General features: G+C 38.1%; 1 long non-coding RNA gene across 3 annotated transcripts; it reads left to right on the top strand.

Annotated features, from left to right (window-relative positions):
* Positions 1-2,832: 2,832 nt before the first annotated feature.
* On the top strand, positions 2,833-17,221 carry LOC140844261 (uncharacterized). Of its 3 annotated transcripts, none has more exons than XR_012122410.1 (3): positions 2,833-2,946; positions 11,422-11,537; positions 16,808-17,221. It is a non-coding gene; the product is annotated as an uncharacterized lncRNA (long non-coding RNA). The 3 variants fall into 3 exon arrangements; XR_012122411.1 differs by having other exon boundaries at positions 16,765-17,221; XR_012122412.1 differs by having other exon boundaries at positions 2,834-2,946; positions 11,409-11,537; positions 16,765-17,221.
* Positions 17,222-22,602: the final 5,381 nt, after the last annotated feature.

The raw sequence follows: 22,602 nt of genomic DNA, 5'->3' as shown, positions 1-22,602 counted from the left end.
GCCCTTTATCATGTGTCTAAGGTTGCAGAAGTTCTACATAATGTTGGTAAATAAAACATGCACCTTCCTTCATGACACTTTACCTTCATACTGGCCTGGCAGATCAGTACATTATCTAGAAATGTTGGACTTAATGAGTGTCAACAGAATGGCCCAACAAGACAAGAGCTGGTCTACAATTTTCCCTTCTTTTCTCTCCACACCTGATTCCACCTTGTACCAGATGGGGCCTGTTCCTCAAACATGGGCACACTCTAGTACATGGCTCTGCCACATCTCCTAAACAGGGACTTTGTGGAAATTCACTGGGAATGGAGACTTACTTACTGGTGACACAGTTCACTCTTGGGAGAAGGGAGCTTGGAAGAGGCTGTTGCAGGTCCCAGAAGAAAGTTCAGGGTCATTTGGTCAGGACATTAGATGAAGCCAAGGATCCTGAGAGTGATCTAGACTGTGCTCTACCCTTGACCACACAGTACTCTCTTCCCTGGGTAAGAGTATGACCAAAGTAGAGCCAGTATGGAACCTTCTAAAATGGGAGCCTTATATGCCGGAGCCTTACATGCTGGTTTTGGAGTTTGGATACCTTCTTGAAAACTAAAGAAAGCTATGGAACACTTAAACAGTGGATATTTTATATGCAGTTTTTCTTTTTACATACCTATACACAAGGGGAAGACATAAATAGGAATACTTTCCTTTCAAGGAGAAGCAATATTGTCTATTCTCAAAACTTTTCAAAAGGCCTTGTTCATTCAAGTGCCTCATGATAGATATAATTGGAATTGGAAAGCTACTAAAAATGTGTCCATGACCATTTTTCATGTGTAATATTCAATTTATTTCAAGTACCCCAAACAATTACTCTGAACTGCAGGTTTAATCCTTCTAATGAGACACCCTAACAGTGAGAGTAACAGAGGTACTTCAAAAGTGATTTGTGTGTTTCTATGCTAAGTCTCATACGTCAGCCCCTAAAATTATCTGTTTGCTTTGATATAAAGAGTCAGGAGGGAAGAGAGACATGGAGAGCTTCATAGACATAGATCTGGAAGTGGAATCTAGGCAGCCTGGTTTAAAAGACAATGACTTTAGTGCTCCTTATCCTTCCCCTAAGGATGCAGTTTAAGTTCATATACCAATCCCCAAGCAGTTCTTCTCTGAAAAATGATTCACGGATATGGTGACCAATACCAAATAAATATAAGAATAATGGTGAGTGAAAGTTAATTTTGATCTAATATAGACAATTTTAAATATAGTGTGCTTGTTATCTCTGTCCCTAAGGATTGGAAAAAAATTATCATTTTAAACACCACACATTATAGGCTAATGCCTTCAAATTTTCTTTAAATTGATATTCCAGTAAAGAATGATTTGACCCCAAATTGATCTCTAAAATAAAGGTTAAAAAAAGTTATCTTCACTGATTCCAGGGGTTTTTCTGTCATTCCATCATTCCTGGGAATGTAGATGTTGAGCCATTTGGGGGTACATGGTGCAGAGTGGAAAGAATTATAGAGATGGCTGAACCCAAGTGCTGGGATCCTCATTCACACACCATGGAATATAGAAAAACTTGTACTTTTCAAAAATATAGTGTTTGAAGCTCTCACCTGCATTGGAACACTGGGTTCTAATGAGTTCTTTGGGATATATGTAGACAGAGGACTGACCTATGCTGGGAATCCTAAGTGACCTAGTTGAAAAGGAGACTTCCTTGGTCCATAACCTCTAGGACAATGGTGATTAACTTTGCATTGTTACTGAGCCTTCGAAAGGGTGATGAAAGCCATAGACCCCTGAATCAGAGAACACGTAGGTACACACACTCACATTTCCTGCTCAAAATTTACCTACGTGACTTAGATGTCCTGGGACTCTGTTCCTTCAACCATGGGACCTACAGTCCTTTAACACTCGATAATCTATACATATTAGACATTTAAAAACTATTGGTAGGGCAAATCTTAATTTTCCTCAGAGGAGTGAATTGGGGAGAGGAGGTTATGGTTAATATTACAAAATATAATTCTTTTCTTATTTTCCTTTAAAAAGTGAATCTCTTCAGTAAAGGAGTTCTTAGCCATCCTAGAATTCCAATTTAATTACAAGTTACTGCACTTCCATTAAGTGCCCTTCCTTTATATACTATTATGAGAAACAGTAACTTAGGGTTAAGCATACAGTCCTTTATAATCAGTTTGACTGGGTTTGTTTCTCTTAACCTCTCTGCATCTCAGCTTACCTATAAAGTACAGATAGTACTAGTACCTAGTTCATCAGGCTGTTATGAGTAGTAAACATGATTCACATGTGAAACATTCAGCAAAGTATCTGACACAGCAAACACTCAGTACATGTTAGCTATAATTTTCATAAGAAGAACGTTTATATGCAGAAGACATTTTGTTTTAACAGATATATATTTAAGGGACAGTGACCATCAGGAAATATAATATGTAATGTTATGTACTGATATGTACATTTGGACTCAGAAGCAAAATTTTAATGGAATATTTGAGTAATATATACAGACTTTTTCTTTGAGGCTGGGCAGGTCACAGTGAATTGTAGTATAGGAATCACATATCTTGAACTTGTCATCAGAAAGAATAGAAATCCAACCCACATTATCACTTGATTTCTTGCCTTTCACTCATGTATCAGATGGCTATTAAGTTAACTCTGTAACTATTCTGTGTGATTTATTTAAAAATACATAAAATACAATCCTTCTCCTGAACTAATATATACCCATGGGGGTGATAGGCACATAAAGAGATAATTACATTATGATGTCATAATGTTGACTCCTTGGTTGCATTGGTACAAATCCTGCCATGGCTCTGGTGCAGCTCAGACATCGCCATGCTTGCTGGGCACTCATTCCTGAAAAGTCCGGACATGTGTTTACAACGCTGGGCTCCACATACCTGCTACCAGGTATTTGGTGTTGGCATGCGAGTTGAAGTTATTTACCATTGATGTCACGTTTTTATTGCAGGTGTTTTGAAGTGTTGGGGAAGTAAAGCACTCCTACAATGATTGAGGCTTGCTATTCTGCAAAAATGTATCTCGATTCTCGATTCTCCTATTTTTAAAGTTGTTAGTTGAGTGAATAATGTATGGAATCCTTAGACAAATACAATAGCATAAATGTCAACCCCACAAGACTAGTTCTTTGTGAATAGAGCAAATCCATTTGCTAATGAAGGATTTCTGCTATGCAAGTTAAGACACCAGTGATTAAATGATAAGGCATACTTATTCTTTCACTGACTTATCTATTGTGCTACTTTAACCTCATCCTTGAGGCTGAAATTTTTCTCTCAGAAGCTACACTGTTTTCGCAAATGTTCTCCACTCCACTGAGCATTTTTGAGTGCTTTTTATGCTTCTGAATTTTCCTCATAAACATCTTCAACTGTAAAGCATCCAGAAATGGTTTTCACATGTACATTAGAGTGGAATAAATGCAGTACTGAGCCAGGGGTGAGAGTGGCTACTGTCTCTGGCTCCCCATCTGCTGTGTGGTATAGGAGGAGAGAAGGTGTGTGGTGGTGTAGCCAGGGCCCAGGGCACACATCTTGTGGTGTTCCCAGAGACACAAGGCTCCAGCCTCTGAGCAGACTGTCCTCCTTGGTTATATTTGTTGTCTCTGAGAATAGAATTTTTGAGTTGAAAGGATCATTTGAAGTATTCTACTTTTCATGGGTTGACTGTACAGACCTTTAGAGATTCTAGGTGTATAAGAAAGAATTTGAAGAGCAATTACTCATGGGTGTCAGGGTGTTAAAAGGAAACTGCCTGTGACATATTAAAGACTCAGTATATTTTTACTGACTATATGAATAAAAATGTAATTGTAGTGTGAACTCAAAGAGTTTGTTTTTGCTGAAGGCTGGAATCCAAATGGCTTCATTGTCAGTGGAAGTCAGGTAGGAATAAAAAAACTGATTTCTATATGAATTGTAGGATTGCAACATTTCATAGCTAAGAGAAACCTAATGAGACCAGTTGTCCTTAAATGTTACTAACACATCAGATAGATTAGAATCACCAGGGAGAATTTTTAACAATCCATATCCCTGGATCACAATCCCTACATATTTGAGTGACTTGGATCTAAATTGGGTCAAGTTATATGAATTTCTTAAAGTTCAGTAGGTAATCCTAATTTGTTGCAAGACTGGGAATCATTGCTCTAACTCAATCTGCCAACCCATTCACCAATATAGTGTCCCAGCAAGGCCATTTGCCACTGCTGACTGGGATGTCTCTTGTGACAGGGGACTCACTACTTAAAAAATATATACACAGTAAGAAGGAAAGAAGGAAAGACAAAAATAGGAAGGAAGAGAAGAGAGCAACAGACAGAGTTTAGGAATTCTGGAGAGTCACTGCAAGAAAGCTTATAGAGAAAAACAATAACACTTTGGTGCTAAATCTAGAACACCAAAGAATTACTTATGGAAAGTAAACTTGAAACATTGCCTTCAGTAAGATTAAGGATAACAGATCTGACTGTTCAACAGGTGTTCCTGTAATTTATTTTATGCTTCCCTTTATTGAACACTCATGACTGGGGCTGATATGTTATATGGGAAAGAAACTAAATAACTTTTCCAACACCATATAGTTAAGTCAATGGAAAAAGTAGTATTTGAAACCAGGCTTCTCTGACTAAATAGTTTATGGGATTAACAGTTATTTTATCCTTTCTTGTTATAAGAAAAAAATGCAAAAACTAACAGTACATAGTAGTACAAAATTCATTTTGGATCAAATAAGAACTATAAGATGATCAGCAAATCTGTATCTACTCAACTAAAAAATATTAACTCAGAATTCATATAATAATATTTTTAGAGTTTTTAATTTGAAAAGGAATGATATCAGTTTAGGGTTCTGAGAAATCAGTAATTTTCACAGATCAATTTTTTAAATCTTATTTTTATTATGAATCAAATCTTATTAATCTGTGATGTTCCGGTTAGGCAGGCAATTTTCTTTTTGGAAAGCTATTGAGTACACCAGAAAACAGTAGTAAAACACCAAGGAGTCTAGAAGCAAAAGGCCGCATATCCTAAATTGATACTTTTTGATTCACATCAGAAAAATCATTTTCATTTTTATTTCTGTGAATAAAAAAGGAAAATTCTATACTTTAAACAAAAATTCAATTCCCATTATAATTTCACTTGTATTTCTTGGAAATAATTATAATATATACTTCCTGGAATGAATACAAATTGCCATTCTAATAAGATAGGAAAAAGAATAGAGGAAGAAATTTTGGGTTAATTCATGCTTTCTTGTTCAATTTGACAACTCAAAAATATGTGTCTAGCTTTAGTCCATATTTTCTGTGATTTTCAAGTTTATAACCTGATGAATAAAGAGAGTTAAAGGAGTAAATATATTTAGTAAATAAATAGTATTTTAAACCAGCCAAATTTATAATTGCCTTCCACCTCAGATTGAATTTCTTATGTTAGACTTATACAAATAAATAATATGTAGTCATCTAGGTATTGTGATACATAAAGAAAATTCAAGAAGATCATTTGCTTGTATTTAGTTTACTCTTTGCTTAGAGCAAAACACTTTCTTTTTAAGACTTACGGGAAATATTTTTAAGATCGTCCTTTTCTTAAGTGTTAGATTTTACATTGTTCACTGCCATGCCACCAGTGTTTCAAAGTTCATGTCATTCCCCTTATCTGTTCTTTCTTATTTGAATCTAGAGAAATACTTACCAAAAATCCTTTGAAAAAAAGTAACTTTATCCCCGAGATTACAGAGGTGATTATATTTCATTAAAAAAATTTGTCTTTTTTTTTGAAGAAGAAAATTAAAGAAAAGGAGAAAACAGCTTCACATTACTAAATTAATATTTAAGTGAACTGCTTATTAGAGAGAAAATGAGCTAATGATTTTGATTTTCATAATCATTAAATAAAGTATATTGTACTATAAAAGTTTTTTGGAGATTAAAAATGACACTGTAATCTTTGTAACTGCAGGTTAGTAACACCACTCCCTCACACAACAAAAATCATAGTGATAAGCACTGTTCTTTTCAAATAATGCTTGAAATTTGTTATCTGTTAGAAGAAAGCTCTGTTTTTATGTTAGAGTATCTAGAAAGAAATGATTTATTTCACAGATCTGTATAACCCACACCATATCAAACAAAACCATCCTGTTTCATTACTGGGGACAAAAATGAGTCCCTATTTCATTTTATTCATTACATTTGTGGCTTTACTATAAATGACTGTCTCAGAGACAAGCTAAAAAATCATTTAAGTACTTAGTAATAAATTGAGATTTACAACTGGGTATTTAATGGATCTTTCTTTTCCCCTTTGAACAAGTGTTTTATCCTATTGACTGGGCCAGTGTCTATAGAATTGACAAAGGGGAGTTTGGGGTTGGAAAGAGAAAAGGGATAAAAATATAAAACATATGAGTGCATATATTTGCAGGGCAGCCTGTCGAGACGTAATGTGAGTGAAGGCAAAGTACATTTGTCATGCTAGGAGAAAGAGCCAAGCATTGTATGTGAGGAGACTAGGATGTATTGTCTTGATTGGTGTTCTGTCAAGAAGTCATCGTGGTTGGAATTAAATTTTTTCGTTTTGTCAAGTAGGAAGTGAGGTTGAAACTTACCTGTGGATGCTGAAGTCGGATCCTTCTCATTGAAAATACCCACTGAGTGTAAGAAAAATATGTTATTTCTGTCTCTTGAAATTGCTCCCTATTTTGGGTGCACAATGGTACGATTCTCTAAGTGGGAGCTAAACAGGAAAGCTAGTCTTTTATTCTGCACTTCTCTTTTCTCCTTTAACATTTAGAATTCAGTCAAGAAAGTAGAAACCACTCTAGAATGTTCAACTAAGAAGAGCTATAATAGAGGAATATCACTGGAAGGGCTGATACAGTGATTAGAACAAACCCAACCTGCACTCAAGTCTCTGTAATAGGATTCAGATGCTGCTGCTGCTAGCCAGGTCTTGGAAGTGTGTTTCAGAGTGACCTGCAGCAGGCAGAAAGGTGAGATTCTCGCAGAAGACTCAGAAGCTGATGCAAAATGCCAGGTCTGATCAAATTTACTGCTCTCTGGCATTGCCACAGCAGGAAAACTTCTGCTTTCCAAATCTTGTGAGTACCTGTTATTGGTGGATTCTACACTGGAATCCTGCATAAAGGAATTCCAGAAAATGTAGCCCCTTGGCTTCCAGACCCTGTTATACAAGGGACAACCATGAAGAGGTAGAAATGATACGGGGGTGCAGAAAATCTGACATACTTCTCTTCCTTGGTACTAAGGACAAGGATTTTTTAAATGTAACTTTGCTATTGATTTCTCTTCTAGGATTCTTTCAATAATAAGTACTTACTGAGTCACTGTCTGTGGAACTAGCTATGTTCAGGACACAATCTGTTGAATTTTATTCTGTGAAAATATTTAGCCATGGTTCATAGCAAACATAGATGGAAATGTGATTGAGAGCAAATAATAAGACATGGAGAAACCATGAACTTTAGAGTCCTGGGTATAATAGTTTTCTAGGGCTGCATTAACCAAGTGTCACAGACTGGGAGGCTTAAACAAGAGGTTTATTTTCTCACAGTTCTGGAGATTAGAAGTCTGAGATGCAGGTGTCAGAAAGATTAGTGCCCTCTGAAGACCTTAGGGAGAATCTGTTCCATGTGTCTCTCCTGACTTCTGGTGGCTTACTAGAAATCTTTGGCATCCCTTGGCATGTAGTCTTATCACCCTGTCTGCCTTTATGCTTACATGACATCGGCTATAACTCTTCACATCATCTTCTCTCCATACATGTTTCTTCTAGCTCCATGTCCAATTGCCCCTTTGTATAATACCATTAATATTGGTTTAGTAGCCCACTCAGCTCCAGCATCATGACATCATCTTAACTTGTCACATCCACAATGACCCTATTTCTGTATAAGGTCACATTCTGAGATGCTTGGGGTTAAGACTACAGTGTATGAATTTTAGAGGGGACAAAGTTGAACCCAAAACACTGGGTTTGAATTTCAGTTCCATTGCTTACTAATATGAAAGAAACACTTAGCGTTTTGTAGCTTTGGTTTTTTTCTTACATGTAAAAACAGTGATTATAAGCATTTCAAATATTTGCATGAGAATACATTTTTTAAAATTAGAACATTTTTTTCATTGTTTGACATAGTACCAAGTAAATATGAAGTTTATTTTTTCTGGAGGACTCCTCTTTTAAGTGGTAATTCAGTTGGAGACAACGAATTTGACTGGATCTGTACTGTTGGAACTCAACCAGGAGTTGGGAGGGGTGCAAGTTGTAGCACCCCAAAATCTCATGACTATAGACTATCTATGGTTAAAAGAACATATGGGATGTGAACAGATCCCAGAAATGGGCTGCTTTAATTTGTCTGATGGTTCAAGTACAGTTGGAAAATATCCATCATATCATAGATAAATTTTCACAAATGCCTAGGGTGCCTAAATGGTTTTCTTGGCTTCACTGGAGATGGCTGGTAATTATAGATTTGCTTTGTTTATGTCACCGTATTCCTATTATGTTAATATGTGTGTGCAAATTAGTTAGTAGTTTAAAACCTATACATACTTAAGGTACTATACAAGAAGATATGTCAAAGAAATAATCAATCCTCCCAAGTTTCCTTCATATGCTACATCTATAGCTTTTCTTCTTCCTTCCTAATTACAAACCTTAAATAGAATTCGTGCCTCATATCGAATTTACCGAGTATCATAATTCCTCCAGGTGGTAAAGATACCTCGAGACAAGTGCTGGGCATAGAAGCCACAGGGCATAAATCTGCAAAGAAGTAAAAAGCTAACCTTTGCAAACAATATGGCTTCTCTCTCACTTACCAACTTTACATTTCCCTGTATGGCCCCGGAAGATGACTGGTTAGCCAGAGACGGGTAAGATTCCTCAAGGGAGGAACAACCTAAGACAGGCACAGTCGCAGGGGGGCCATCAGGTGAGAATTTGGGGATCAACAGAGGTGAGGCTCAGAACCTCACCCCCCCTGCTTTGAGAGAAATCTTCTGCATCCGTGGATGTCTTGCTGCCCTTGTCTAGCCTGGATTAATACTGGGCCATAAAAGGTAGCTCTGATCTACGTATTAGAGAAATCGAGGAAGAAGAAGTATGGCTTCACTAAGCCACTCAAAACTTACAGTCCGAGTTTAAGTCAATCAACAATTGAGTTTTCTCTCAGCTGAGGTGTTGGGACCTAAGAAAGAATCAGCTGTTGGGAAGTTTGGCAGGTTCTCTTCTCTTTAGATGTGTTGCCTTTTCTTAGACCAGGCCCCAATTTTTCAGGTAACCTAAATATGAAAAGTAAATTTTAGTAAGTATAATACTGTCAGAAATACTATTTCTCAGCAATAGAAAAAAGTAATGCTAAAAATTCAGAATACATGCTGTTTATTACATGGGAAAATACTAATAATTTAAAATACAAGCATACCCTCATTTAATATCCTCAAAATTTCATTCCATGTTAAAGAAAAAACATGATCAAAGATGGAAATGTTAATTTTCCCCAAAATAATAGCTTTTGCTTAAATTTAAATAATATATGTAGATTGAGAAATAAAACTATAGATTTTAAGACACTGCTTCTGAAAGCCCAGAGAGTTCTTAAGTAATACTGAATTTATTGAAATGCAAATAACTGCAGTTTTCTAAAGTATAAAATTAGCATTGGCTACAGGAAGAGAAGAGGAATCTGTTAGATTGTTCCTTAAAGGAAATTAATTTTTAATAATGAAGATTAATTATGCTGGCACTTACATAAATCAAATATTAAAAACATGAATTTTTATAAGCAAAGATATCTAAGAATAGCAAGACATAGTTCAAATAATGGCTTAAGAATCAATGCAAGGATTTAAAAATCAACTCTATAAGCATAAAGAATGGCAAAGATAATAGTAATAAATAATATTTATTGATTCCTTACAATCAGCTGTATTACCTTAGGTATTCACACATGTTCCTTCCAATGAAAGAATGTGAAGTTGTATTTTTGGCCATGTAATCTCTAACAACTTTGAACTCTTTGAACCGGTTTCTCATCTGCACCATGAGGCACTGATAAATTGGTTTGATGACTCCAGTGTATCCATTGCTCGCATTCCCTCTTCCACCTTTCTCCTGACTCTAAGTAAATCTTTCATTCGTTTTATTGAGTTCTTAGAGTCTCTTTTAAAAATGTTTTGCTGGTTGAAACCACAAAGTCCATTCCACGACAGTCCCATGTGCTTGTACTTGGCTGTTCTTCGGGCTTTTCTCAGCTTTCCAGGCAAGCTATGATCCTCTGATCTTTCCTCTCCACATATCGTGATGGGCATTTTTCCCCAAGTTCTTTAATACTAGAATAATCAGGCCATGAAAGCAGAAGTTAATTTTTTCGATCAACAATAAGTTCAACTCCATATCCATTTATGAAGAGCCTGCCATGCACAAAGCCCTGCCCTCAGAGTTGTCAGTGACAGATAATTTAATGAGTAGAGTTATATTCTTCACATTTTACTTTTTCTTTGAATCTTGTCTTCCAAATAATAATTAAAATTAATCCTTGTGCATGTCGCATGTGTCAGGTCGGTGCTTTGAACCCATATAGTGATCGTAGCATGACAAAGGAGACAGATGAGGGAATGGAGGTTTAAGAGAGCGAATCTGTTACCTCAGCGCTAGGAAGCACTAGAGGCACGTTGTGTGAGTCCAGAGCTGTGCTCTCAATCTGCCCATGACACAGCTTTCCCAAAGAGAAGGAAGAATGTATCAAATGCCAAAATTGACGTATATTCTATGGTTCTGAGGAAGAACAGAAGTAGTTGATAAAAATAAGGGAAAACAGTCTTCAGCATTAGTAACAATTAATCAAATTAAAACAAGAATATTTTCACTCTATGTCATTATGTGTGTATGTATATGTGTGTGTATATATCTTCATCCACTATGTAAATAGTGGATAAAAGCACAGTTTTAGGAGTCAGGTTTAGCTAGATTTAAACTCTGATTTCATCTCTTAATAACTGCATGAATAACTGCATGACTTTGGCACTCTGGGAACAATAACAGAACCTAGTTTCTAGAATCACTATGAATATTAAATGACATAATTCATACAAAGCTCTTGGTATAGTCTTTGATAATATTAAAAGCTTAATAAGTATTTGTAGAATGAATGAACAAATATTTCCTAGATTGTTCTATGGGTGTACTAAAGACATATTTTTCTTTTTACAATTCTGTGTTTTCTAAATTTAATGTTATTTTTGTAATAAGAGAATAAAAGTTATATTTATATATCTTCACTTTTGTACTGAAGCTAAAATTAACTTTTAGCTCTCTGAACCAGGCAACTCTTCATGACCAGGACTATTTCAGAAGGGCTTTGAATGGGTACAGATCAGAGCAGGAGGATTCTGCCATGTGGAGGGACGTTCGCATGAGTGTTCAAAGGCATGGATATGAGTAAGTTCAGGAAACACAATTCATGTGATGTAGCAATAGTACTCGCAGTATTGGTGAGTGCTCAGGATTTGGGCAGGAAGGTAGAGTGGGACCGGAGTACCAAGACCATAGAATGCTGTGCTAAGTAATTACACTTATAGTCACACAAATTGTCTAGAAACATTAGGAAGTCTCAGGTTTGAAGCAAACATTGTGAGGACATGTAAAATGATCAGATGATAATTCACAGATAAAGAGTAACTTCTCTCTCCTGGATGCAATACTTCCCTCCCAAATGCTCATTTCCTCCAGCTTCTGTTTAAAGCCTGTGTTGCTCTTATTGGGCAACTCTTGTTCTGTGACTGATTTAGGTCCCTTGTGCTGGAGTTAATTTTCTTACTCTTGTTATTCACTTAAAGGCTTCCGGTAGTTGCTTTTGTGACTGGTTTCATCACAGCTGGAGAGCTGTTTTTCCTAAAGGAATCTTTCCTTTTTCACAGGAAAAATGAGTGTGTTCCTGAAAGAATGACATCAGGGCAACTGGTGCTCTGGGAACAAATGCATAAACTCTCTCTAATGTGTTCAGTTTCTCTAAATTAAGTACTATCAGTGGAAGAAAATTTTAAAAGATTGCCTGATAGAAAACAATGTTTCGAGTTTCTAACTATTTATTGGATATACTGGTTTCACCACTCTTTCAGAGATTATCTAGGGATCAGAGGGAACTGAAAAAATCAGTCCCAACATCCCTATTTGTGTGAGAATAGCTAACATGAGTAAGAAAAAGATATTTTTTTACTTTATATTTTTTATAATTTAAAAGATATTTTTAATCTTTAAAGATATTTTTAATATTTAAGAGATTTATAATCTAAAAGGTATTTTTATAATTTAATTTCAAATTATATTTTTCTTGAATATTTTAGTCAATGACATGCTCTTTGAACTTATCAGTGTCACAAACAATCCAAAGGTTCAAAACAGATCAGATTTGAGAAAACTAAGGTTTAAGAGACCTGGTATTGTTTATGCTGAAGAAGAAGAAAAAAGAAAAAACTGTTCTCAAACCTGTCAACAACAGAGACTAGGGATCATGAACTTTTCACCTCTAACACTGTTTCCGACCATAAAAGATATGCTGTGTTCCTTTCCCCACAAGATGTACTCAGGGAACAGATGGATAGAGCATAGACTCTGCCCTTGAAAAACTCAAATCTAGAAAATTTTATATGAAAACTTACATTTAAAAAATAAAAATTTTGGTCTTGGATATTTTCATTTTGACACATTCACAATTGGTTTCAAATGAAGTACTTTATGTATACCCTCAGTACTCTTGTTTTATGGAAACATACATGCAACATTCATATATTATTTATTGAAATCTAGTTAGAAATATTCATTCTTGATAAGTTCAAACTGAAAATTCTTAGTGGTTTAATGGAGTTCCCAGAGTGAGGGTCTGTATTCTTTTGTTCATCTGATTCTCTATCTTCACCTTGTATGCTTTAGGGAGAAAACACTCTAAAAAAATCACTAATGCTTTTTCAATGTCTACTTATGCACTGTTAGGCACTGGATTGGGAAGTCCACAGGCATTGCATACCGTATGTAATCCTCACAGTAAACCTCAGAGGTAGATCTTCTGTGGGTCCAATGTGATGGCAGAATTAGGAATAAGGAAGAATGGCTGCAAGGATAATGGAGCAAATACGGGGAGACTCTTCTTGTCCTGCAGCATGCAGGCTGTAATTTGGCACCATGAAGGAATAGGTCTTAGCACTTTCATTTAGTATCACTTCACTGAATTGCCAAATATTGTTTTAAACCAACAGAAATTTATTTCAACTCTATCAAAAAGGTATTGAAAATATTAAGAACAGGCCAGGATTTTGTGATGACTTTTGCTACAGATATTCACAAGTTGAGAGGTGAGTTGAATTTTTTAAAAGATTAAATTTCTTTGAAATCTGGCCTTCCAGGAAAAGAATTGACCTTCTGCAATACTATGTGTTAACAGATTACAGATCAGTATCTGAAATGATGAATCTTGGTCAACCACGGGGCTTGAACCTTGCTTCCTTCTCACACCAGTGCTAATCCTAAATCTGAACGCTAACCTCTCAACTTGTGAATATTTTGGTCGGCCCCATTGCCAGTTTATCCTGGATAATCACAAAAACATCTCTTGACTCTGACCATTTATAGATACTAGCATCCCTTTAGTAACTGTTAGTGGAAATACTACAATTCTAATATGGAAGACTTTATCCCTGGCAGCCCCTCTAACCAAATAACTACAGGTCTACATGCTTGTTATTAAATGCAGAGCTGGAATTAAATGCATATTCACGGTAAACTGTGGAGAGCTGGATGTGAGAGCCTGCCAGCATCACCCCTGAATAGCCCAGAAGTGAAAACATTGTGGGCGGCACTCACGGAAGTGAGCCTGTGTATATAAACTGAGTTTAGGATAGAAATTGCAGCACTGGTCTGCCATCAGCAGTCAGCGCACCTCCTGTTGTCCCAACTTCGATCTCTGTTTTTCTTGCATCTGTCTCTGTTTTTGTAATCTCCCCCGACCCCTCTCAGGTTCTCAGTTCTTGCCGAGCTGTACTCTGCAAATACACCATTATTACCGTTGTGGATCCTGAAATGGGTATGCCACATTTTACCTGATTATTTCATCTGACATTGTTCTGGCTTTTCTGAGATACCCAAATCACTGGGTGCATGAGTCCAGGTGAAGTGCTGCGTACATGTTTATGAAGAGGCAATAGGCTTTTGTATATGAGTCTTCTTTTGTGAGTACTTTGGTAGATTTTGTGACTTGAGTAAGTTGGCCTAACTTGCTCCCACTTTCTGTCACCTTAGCTCCACTCATCTAACTCCATCTTCGATTTATCCCCAGCAATTAGGGTCTTAAGTATGTATTTTAATGTTCTTTTACTTTCTAATGGTTAGTATTGTATAGTATGTGTTTTAATGTTTGCCTTTCCTCCATGGATTACTTCACTGTGCTTACCTACATATTAACAGGATTCTAGTTCAAAAAGAGTGGCAGCTATAAATTAATGAGTCTTTTCCTATTTGTTTTTTCTTTTTAGGATAAACCATATATTGTAAGCATGAGCACTTAATCATCACGTATCTGTGCATTCTTTTTCATCTCTCATGATTATAATTTTTGTATCAAATATTCAGAGATTTTCAAAATTTTTTTTGTGAAACTGAAGTCCTTATGCAGAGATACAGGCATTGATGGAAGGAGAGACTTGTCTCTACTAGGAATTACTGTAAATCAAAGTCTGTAAATGAATTAATCCCTGTATACAACTAAAAACAAAATATTTGCTTTAAATACAGGTGGAAAGGAGGTTATGTTTACACTGTAGAAATAAATTATTTAAAATATTTTGAAGAAGAAAGAATAAACTATTTGCAGTTTACTTTAAAGTAAGTAATGAAATAAAGGATCATATCTCTCAAAAGAAAAAAGGCTTTTGAACCTCATTAGCAACTGAATTTTCTATCAGCACTCCTACTTTGGGGATAATCTGAAGGTATCTGTGTTATGCAAGAGTTGAAAATCTCTGACAGTCTATTTTAAATGCATTCTGTCTCACAAACAAAAAGTCAATAACACATAGTCATTTTGAAAAAACCTAGTTATTTTCACTTAAGAAATACAGATTTTACTTGGATTACATTTTTAAAAAATGAATAAATTAAGAATAGATTGGAGAAACTGCGGTTGAAAAACTCTTGGTGAAAATTCAGTTGAAGTACTCTTCTGGGCACTCTTGATAACATAAGAGACTCTGAATATATCCAGAATTTATCTAATTGAGAATAGCCAAGATGTAAATTTACTACAATGTTACCAGTAAGGTTTTGAAACTAGGCAGCAATGTAGGAAATGACATCTTCAATTGCCTAGGAAAATGAATAGACAATGGGAACAATGACTTCAGAGCAGGAGAAATCCCATGCGATGTATTTGGCAACTTGACCCATCTATGCTGACCACACACTGTCTTTGGAAAGACAGAAGATCAAATATTTTATAAATCATATTAGGATGGTTCTTTGTCCCTCTCAAAATTTGTTAGGTTGATTATTTTAAGAAAAAAGAAAGAATCACAAAATTCTTTATATTAGACATTATAATTAAAAGAATTATATTAAGAAAGAAAAAAAACCAGAAAGATAAAATATTCTTAAAATGCTTTTAAATGTACCCTCTCAATCAAACCCTCCCTTAACAAGATACTGTTTATTTATTTGTATTGATGGGATGAAGGTGATGGAGAAGACAATGTTGTACAAGTAGGAGAAGGAAGAAATTACATGATAACAAATGAATTACAAATTTAGCTGAAGAAAACAAAAATAATGTCTTGGGTTATGTTTTGAATCAGCACACTTTGAGTTCTAGATCTTGGTACTTCTGGGTTTCTTACCACAAACAATAGTTAAGAGGTTGTCATGATTCAAAAGCTAAAAGAAGAACTCTTGATGAAGTGTATAATGTTAGTTAACACACAGCACTTATGCTTTGTGAGAGGCCCTGTTCTAAGTGACTAAAATGTATAAATAAATGCAGTCTTCTCAATAGTCCGGTGAGAGAAGTAACATCAGTATCCCACATCCTCCATTATATTTTATAAATGAGAAAACAGGTTCAAGTTAAAGTTAGAAAATCTGTGCATTTTCTAAAATAAATTGCTCCCACAATTCTGAGATGATAATACTTAAAACTCTTTTCCACTTTATATTTTACACATTTCTAATGATTTATGTAAATTTGAGCAGAAAGTACCCTTGTGAGAAGATGTTAGGATCTAACTTTGCTTTTCCTCAGGAAGAATCTTGCTATGGTACTACAAGCTCAGAACAGCTTTGTTTTTTTGTTTTTAGTTTATCCCATGAAAATTATTGGAGGGGGTTTCAGAATAATAATAGTTATTGTCATTCTATACACACATAGCATAGCATTAGTTTAATACAAAGTTTTGAGTGCATAGAATATTAGGCATGTGTTACAATCTGCTAAGAATGCAAAGGTGGGTAACCTTGTGGTCAACAGAATTCTAAACTGGCCCCAGCGATTTCCAGTCCCTGTTTATGTACACCTTCTGTCAGTTATTCAATCAAAAGAGTAATCCAGGTATTTCTCTGAAGAGATTTTTGCAGATGTAATTAAGATACTGAATCATATGACTTTAGTATATCTCTTTATTCATAGAGTCTGAACTAATGACATGTATCTTTAAATCTGTGTACAAAAGTCGGGAGAGGAGAGTTGGAGATTTGAAGCTTGAGACAGATTCAACAAGAAGATGGCTTGAAGATGTAAGGGTATTTGGGCCAAAGAATACCAGTGCTTTCTAGGAGTTGAAAGAGGAATCCAACTGATGCAGCAAAGATATAGGGACCCCAACCCTACAACTGCAAGAAATAAATTCTATAAATAGCAGAAAAAAGATGAGAAGTTGCTTTTATCCATAGCCTCTGGATGATGACAGCCTGGCAGACACTTTGATTTCCACCCTGGGATTCTGTGATCAGGAACCCCAGCCATGCTGTGCCAAGCTTCTGACCTACAAAAGATGAGGCTTAATTGATTTGTAAATTTGGGAGGAGAAACTGGATGTATAGAGCCAGGCTTTCTCCTGTTTTTCCTTCTGAACTGATTCCAGACATGCATAGATGACTTTGGTGGTTCTTCTGTACACCATTCATTTTAAAGGGTTCTCCTCCTATGGGATGCTGGTGTGGCAAAGGAGCTGGCAGTTTTGGGGGTGGGAAGCCAGGTAACCAACAACAGGGACATTAGCCATATAACTTAAGAAATACACAATGAAAGTTTGAGGAACAAGTTGACTAATAAACGTATAAATCTTAATTAAAGATTTAAGCTTTGTTGGTGCTTTACTTAGCACAAAGTCTCTTTGATAGTGTGCAGCCTATATTTCCAATGTAACTTTGTTTTTATTTACATGTACTTTGTTGTCTTCAAATATTTACAGCATGGTGAAAGATTTTAAATCTTAACTCTCATGGCATATTTTAAAAGGAGGTTGCAGTTAAACACATCTTACTTTATAAAAGATGAGATATACAGTGGCTGTTTCTATAGAAAGCAGGGCTGCAAATATTGGGCCTCAGGAAAAGTAAATATCCCAGGGCTTTCAGTAAAAGAATAATTCCTTGGAGGCCTTAGCTATATGTTAAACTACTAACCATAGAAAACACCAAATGTGCTTCTTCATTGGAAGACCATTGTGGTTTGGTAATGTTCGGTAGGCGTCTGTGTTCAAAGAAGAAATTAAAATTAAGATCCTTTAATTACTGGATATGAATAATATTTCTATTCCAAATTTCTAAACTTCCCAAGAACAGCAATGACTTAAAAGATTGCATTAATGAAGTTATAGATCTTATGCACTATTGTTTCCTAAAAAATTAAAAATAAATTTATGGAATCCACATGTGAATGAAATCTATAAATTTCTATGAAATAGAAATCTACTCAGTGAGGTTTACAAAATTAAATTAGGCCAAGATCATGGGAGAATTTAGAAATTTTCAAAAACTCCTTCTCAACTGCCGCGTGCCCTGTCCTCGCCGGCAAGAACAGCATGCAACAACAGCAGGATTCTTCTGCAGAAAGCTTTATTCTTCAGCTCTTTGTGAAGCAAATGAGATGGGCAGGACCAAGAGGGGAAGGAGAGTCTTGCTTATATAGTTCTCATGCTCTGACCTGGTTGGTGCGGCTCAATATGCCTTATTAGCATAACCATTTGGTGGGTCTCATTGGTCCTTATGCCAAGGCGCAATTAGCATGTAGTTTAGTGGTGTGGGATGATTTGTCATTAGGAAGTTCGGGGCCTTCCGGCTGCCCTGCATGGGGCGCTATTTTCTGAGCGCGGCTGCCAACATCTCCCCCTTTTTTGTCTAACAGAAGCTCAAGGCGGAACTTGCCAGCAGAGGCGGAGACAGAGGCCTGACCTCCATCATACTTCCTGATGCCCCCTTTTTGGAGAGGGGTTCTGGGCATCTACCCCTATGCAGTCAGGCATGCCTCTCAGAGGGGTCCAAGACCTCTTGCAGTGCTTTGCCTCGCATCCTCTGGCTGGCGTTGGGACCGCTTGGTACAAAGGGTTTGGACCCTTTTTCTCAACCCTCTTGCACCATGAGCTTCTTAAAGAAAGCTGTGATTAAGCATTGAGGTACTCGGGCCTGGTGCAGTGCCACATGGGCTCAGGGTGCAAGAGCTACCTCAAGCTAAAGCCGAGCTTCCTTCTTAAGCATGTTGAGCCACACTTGGGGAGAGGCGCCAACGTCTATCGCCATTAGGGCTTGAGCAAGGATCACCTTGTCCTGCTTATGTTGGTTGCGGAGTCTGCATAACAACCAGAGTAAGAGCATGAGACCTCCAAGCAGGAACACGCCCATCCCAGCCATGCCCGCCCACTCCTTGACGTGGGAGAGAGCTCTGAGGAACCAGGAAGAGAGTCCTTCCGCTACGGAGATATCTAGACGGGTGGAGTTGATGTGGATAATTTCTCGCCGCAGCTCTTCTAGTGTCCCATCGAAGTCTTGGGACCAGTTTCCTGAAAGATACTGGGACAGGTCTCGTGACAGATTAGCTGCCCGTGTAAAATTTTTATATTGAATGCTAGTGATGCAGAGGGCACGATATTTCCGCTCACATCCCAATTGGGCCATTTGCCAGAGCACCTCCATTTGTTCCTCCACGAGATCTATGCGTTGATTGAGGATCATTATTCCTCCTTTCAGTTTGCCATCAAGTGTGGACTGTTGGTCCAGGGCAGAAGCTACTGAGGCTGCAAGGTTATTGAGCTCTGTAGCCGATTTGATGGAGGTGTCTAAAGCTATACCAGCGGCGGTGGCTGCGACCGCGGTCGCGGAGATCAGGAGCACTATGGCGGCTGTAACACCGAAATCGCGCCTTTCTCGAAACAGAGTCATGGTGTTAGGGGCGTCTACGGGAACAGGGACCCAACGGGGGATGCGGACTACCAAAGCATTGGTAAAGTTACGCGCATCCCAACACTGAGACAGAAAGCAGGTTTCATTGGAGCAGGAGTCAAAGCTACTATTGGATAAGATAAACAGAAATGGGGGGTATACGCATACTGGAGAAGGTGGAAAAAGGGAATTAGGTGACTCTGGACCTGATTTTGCTGAACACGTGTAATTCTCGTTGTTATGGGTCATGATCATGTTCCAGTGTGCGCGCATGTGGTTATTCTCGCACCAAAAGGTGATATTTTTTACACCGATTCCCCCACCCTGGAGGGCGGAAAAGGGGGAGAGGTCGGTACACGAGCCATTGACTCCACACAGCATCCATTTATGGAAGGGGTTCATGCTCAGCTGCTGACAAAACTCGCCTTCGAGCACCTTTACTGGCCACCAAGCCTCATTGGCTGGCCGTCCCTCCATATCTGGGGAGATGGTAAACTCCTGCCTCTCAGTTGCCCACGTTACTACAGTTGACTGACAGTCAGTCCAGGGCCACAGCTCTCCCTCATAGTCGCCCACACAATGGGAGGCATATTTGGGTTGACGAGGCCTGTCGGTGGAATTGTTCCTGGGAGAGTGTACAAATGTGCCATTGATCCAGAGAACCATCTGGTGGATAGTCATGTTCTTATAGGACGGGCTCCATTCCTTATTAGGCCCTTCAAATTTAGCTGACATAACGGGGAGGCTACTGGCCTCTAGAATTATGTCACTGAACCATCCGTATTTCCTCCGTTTCAGGGAGATACAGCCAGCTAGATTCTGAGTGGTGAAGCATAATGACCCATTAGTTACGAAGGATCGGTTTTCTCCCAGGGGAGCTACTAGGGTGTCTTTAACTAAGTAGGGCAAGTTCATACTAGTATTGGTAGTGAAAAAGTGGGGAAAAACGGCTGCATTGAAACGGACAGGCATAGGCTTAGGAAAGGCAGACAGGATTCCCCATCTCAATACTCCCTGAGTCGGGGTCTCCAGTGTCAGGAGCAGGGTCAGGAGGTACAGCGAAGTCATCTCCTTTGTTTAGGACTTTCCTCGTTAGGCGCTCCGGGATCCAGAAGGGATTTTCTTCACCCTGGGGGAAAACACACACAGCTCCCCTGGATCTGATTATGATTGGATCCGGGCCCTTCCATTGGTTAGATAACACGTCCTTCCATTTTACTAGTTCTTGTGGGTCTTTTGGCCACTGATTATGGCGATCCGCTGCTGTATGGCCTTGAGCATCCAGATTCAAAAAATTTATAGTGAAAAGTGCTAGGGCTATGGCAGTTTTTGGTGTGGGGGGTATATCTTCAATTCCCCCTTTTTGTTTAAGTAAATAGGATTTGAGCGTGCGGTTCGCGCGTTCCACAATCCCTTGACCCTGTGGGTTGTAGGGAAGGCCAGTGATATGTTTTATCCCCATGTGATGACAAAATTGAGCAAATTTTGTAGAGGTATAGGCTGGGCCATTGTCTGTTTTCAGAATCTGTGGTAACCCCCATGCGCTCCAAGCTTCAAGGCAGTGCTGGATGACATGGGAAGCTTTCTCTCCTGACAATGGGGAGGTAAAGATGACTCCTGAACAAGTATCCATGGATACATGTACATATTTCAGTTTCCCAAAAGACGAAATATGCGTCACATCCATTTGCCAAACTTGTAAAGGCCTAATACCTCTGGGGTTGATCCCAACATGAGGTGTGGGAAGGAAGCTGCAGCAATGTTGGCAGCTAAGGACAATGTTCCTAGCTTCGGCCCTGGTTATGCTAAACTGCTTGCGCAGTGTTTCGGCAGTGACATGAAATTGTGTATGGAATTTTGAAGCTGTGGTGATAGGGTCTAGCAGGGGAAAAGCTATATTTCTGGTTGCGAGGTCTGCCAGGTGGTTGCCTTGGGTCATAGGCCCGGGAAGGCCTGAATGTGCTCTGATATGAGTTATATACAAAGGAGATTGCCTATGAAGTAGTGCTGATTGTATCTGTTTGAACAAAGTGGCTACTGGGCTGGACGCTTTAATTAGCCTGGCCACTTCTAGAGATTTGACTGCATTAACTACATAACAGGAGTCAGACACAATATTTAAAGGTTCAGGAAAGATTTGTAGGACCTCTAAGACTATGCGACATTCCACTATTTGAGGAGTGTCAGGCGTGTAGCCTTTTGTCACAACTTTGCCATCATGGACATAGGCACCTGTGCCTGTCTTAGACCCGTCCGTGTAAACTGTTTTTCCATGAGGCAGCGGGGTTAGGCTAGTGACCCGAGGAAATACTAGGAGATGATTTTTGGCGAAGTTGATGAGGGGATGTTTAGGGAAATGATTATCAAAGGTTCCTGAGAAACTGTAAGCAAGTATGGCCCAATCATCGTTCATAGCACATAATACTTGTATCTGTTCTACGCTGTAAGGGGTTATAATTTTAGCTGGAGCCTCTCCGAAATGTGTCATGGAGGTTTTTACTCCTCTCAAAGCAAGTTTGGCCACGGCTGCTGGATAGTACTCTATTGTCCTAGCCTGAGAGGCTTGGGGATGAATCCAGATCAGTGGGCCGTGCTGCCATAAAACTGCTGTTGGCAGCTCCGGGGTGGGAAGCACACACAACTCAAAGGGTTCATTCAATTGCACTCTATTTAATTGTGCTGTCATCAAAGCTTGTTCTACTTTGCGAATGGCTTGTAATACCTCAGGTGTGAGGGAGCGCGGTGACGTTAGTTGTGGGTCTCCTTCTAGGGTTTTAAATAGTGGAGTCAATTCAGTGGTGGGTATCTTTAAGTATGGGCGCAACCAATTAATATCCCCTAGGAGTTTTTGGAAGTCATTCAAATTTCGCAATTGATTATGTCTTATCTCAAGCTTTTGGGGGCAAATTACATCTGTGTAAATGGTTGCTCCTAGGAATTTGCTAACACTAGATTTTTGGACCTTCTCGCTTGCTATATTCAGTCTCCAATTTTCTAGGGATCTAGTGAGATCTATATATGCTTCTTCTATTTCCGCTGGTTGTGGGGAGCAAAGAAGGATGTCATCCATGTAATGGATGATCTTTAG

This window comes from Manis javanica, chromosome 11, assembly GCF_040802235.1.
Source record: "Manis javanica isolate MJ-LG chromosome 11, MJ_LKY, whole genome shotgun sequence".
NCBI lineage: Eukaryota > Metazoa > Chordata > Mammalia > Pholidota > Manidae > Manis > Manis javanica.
Note: the sequence above shows the minus strand (reverse complement) of the source record. Positions and strands in the feature narration are given on the sequence as shown.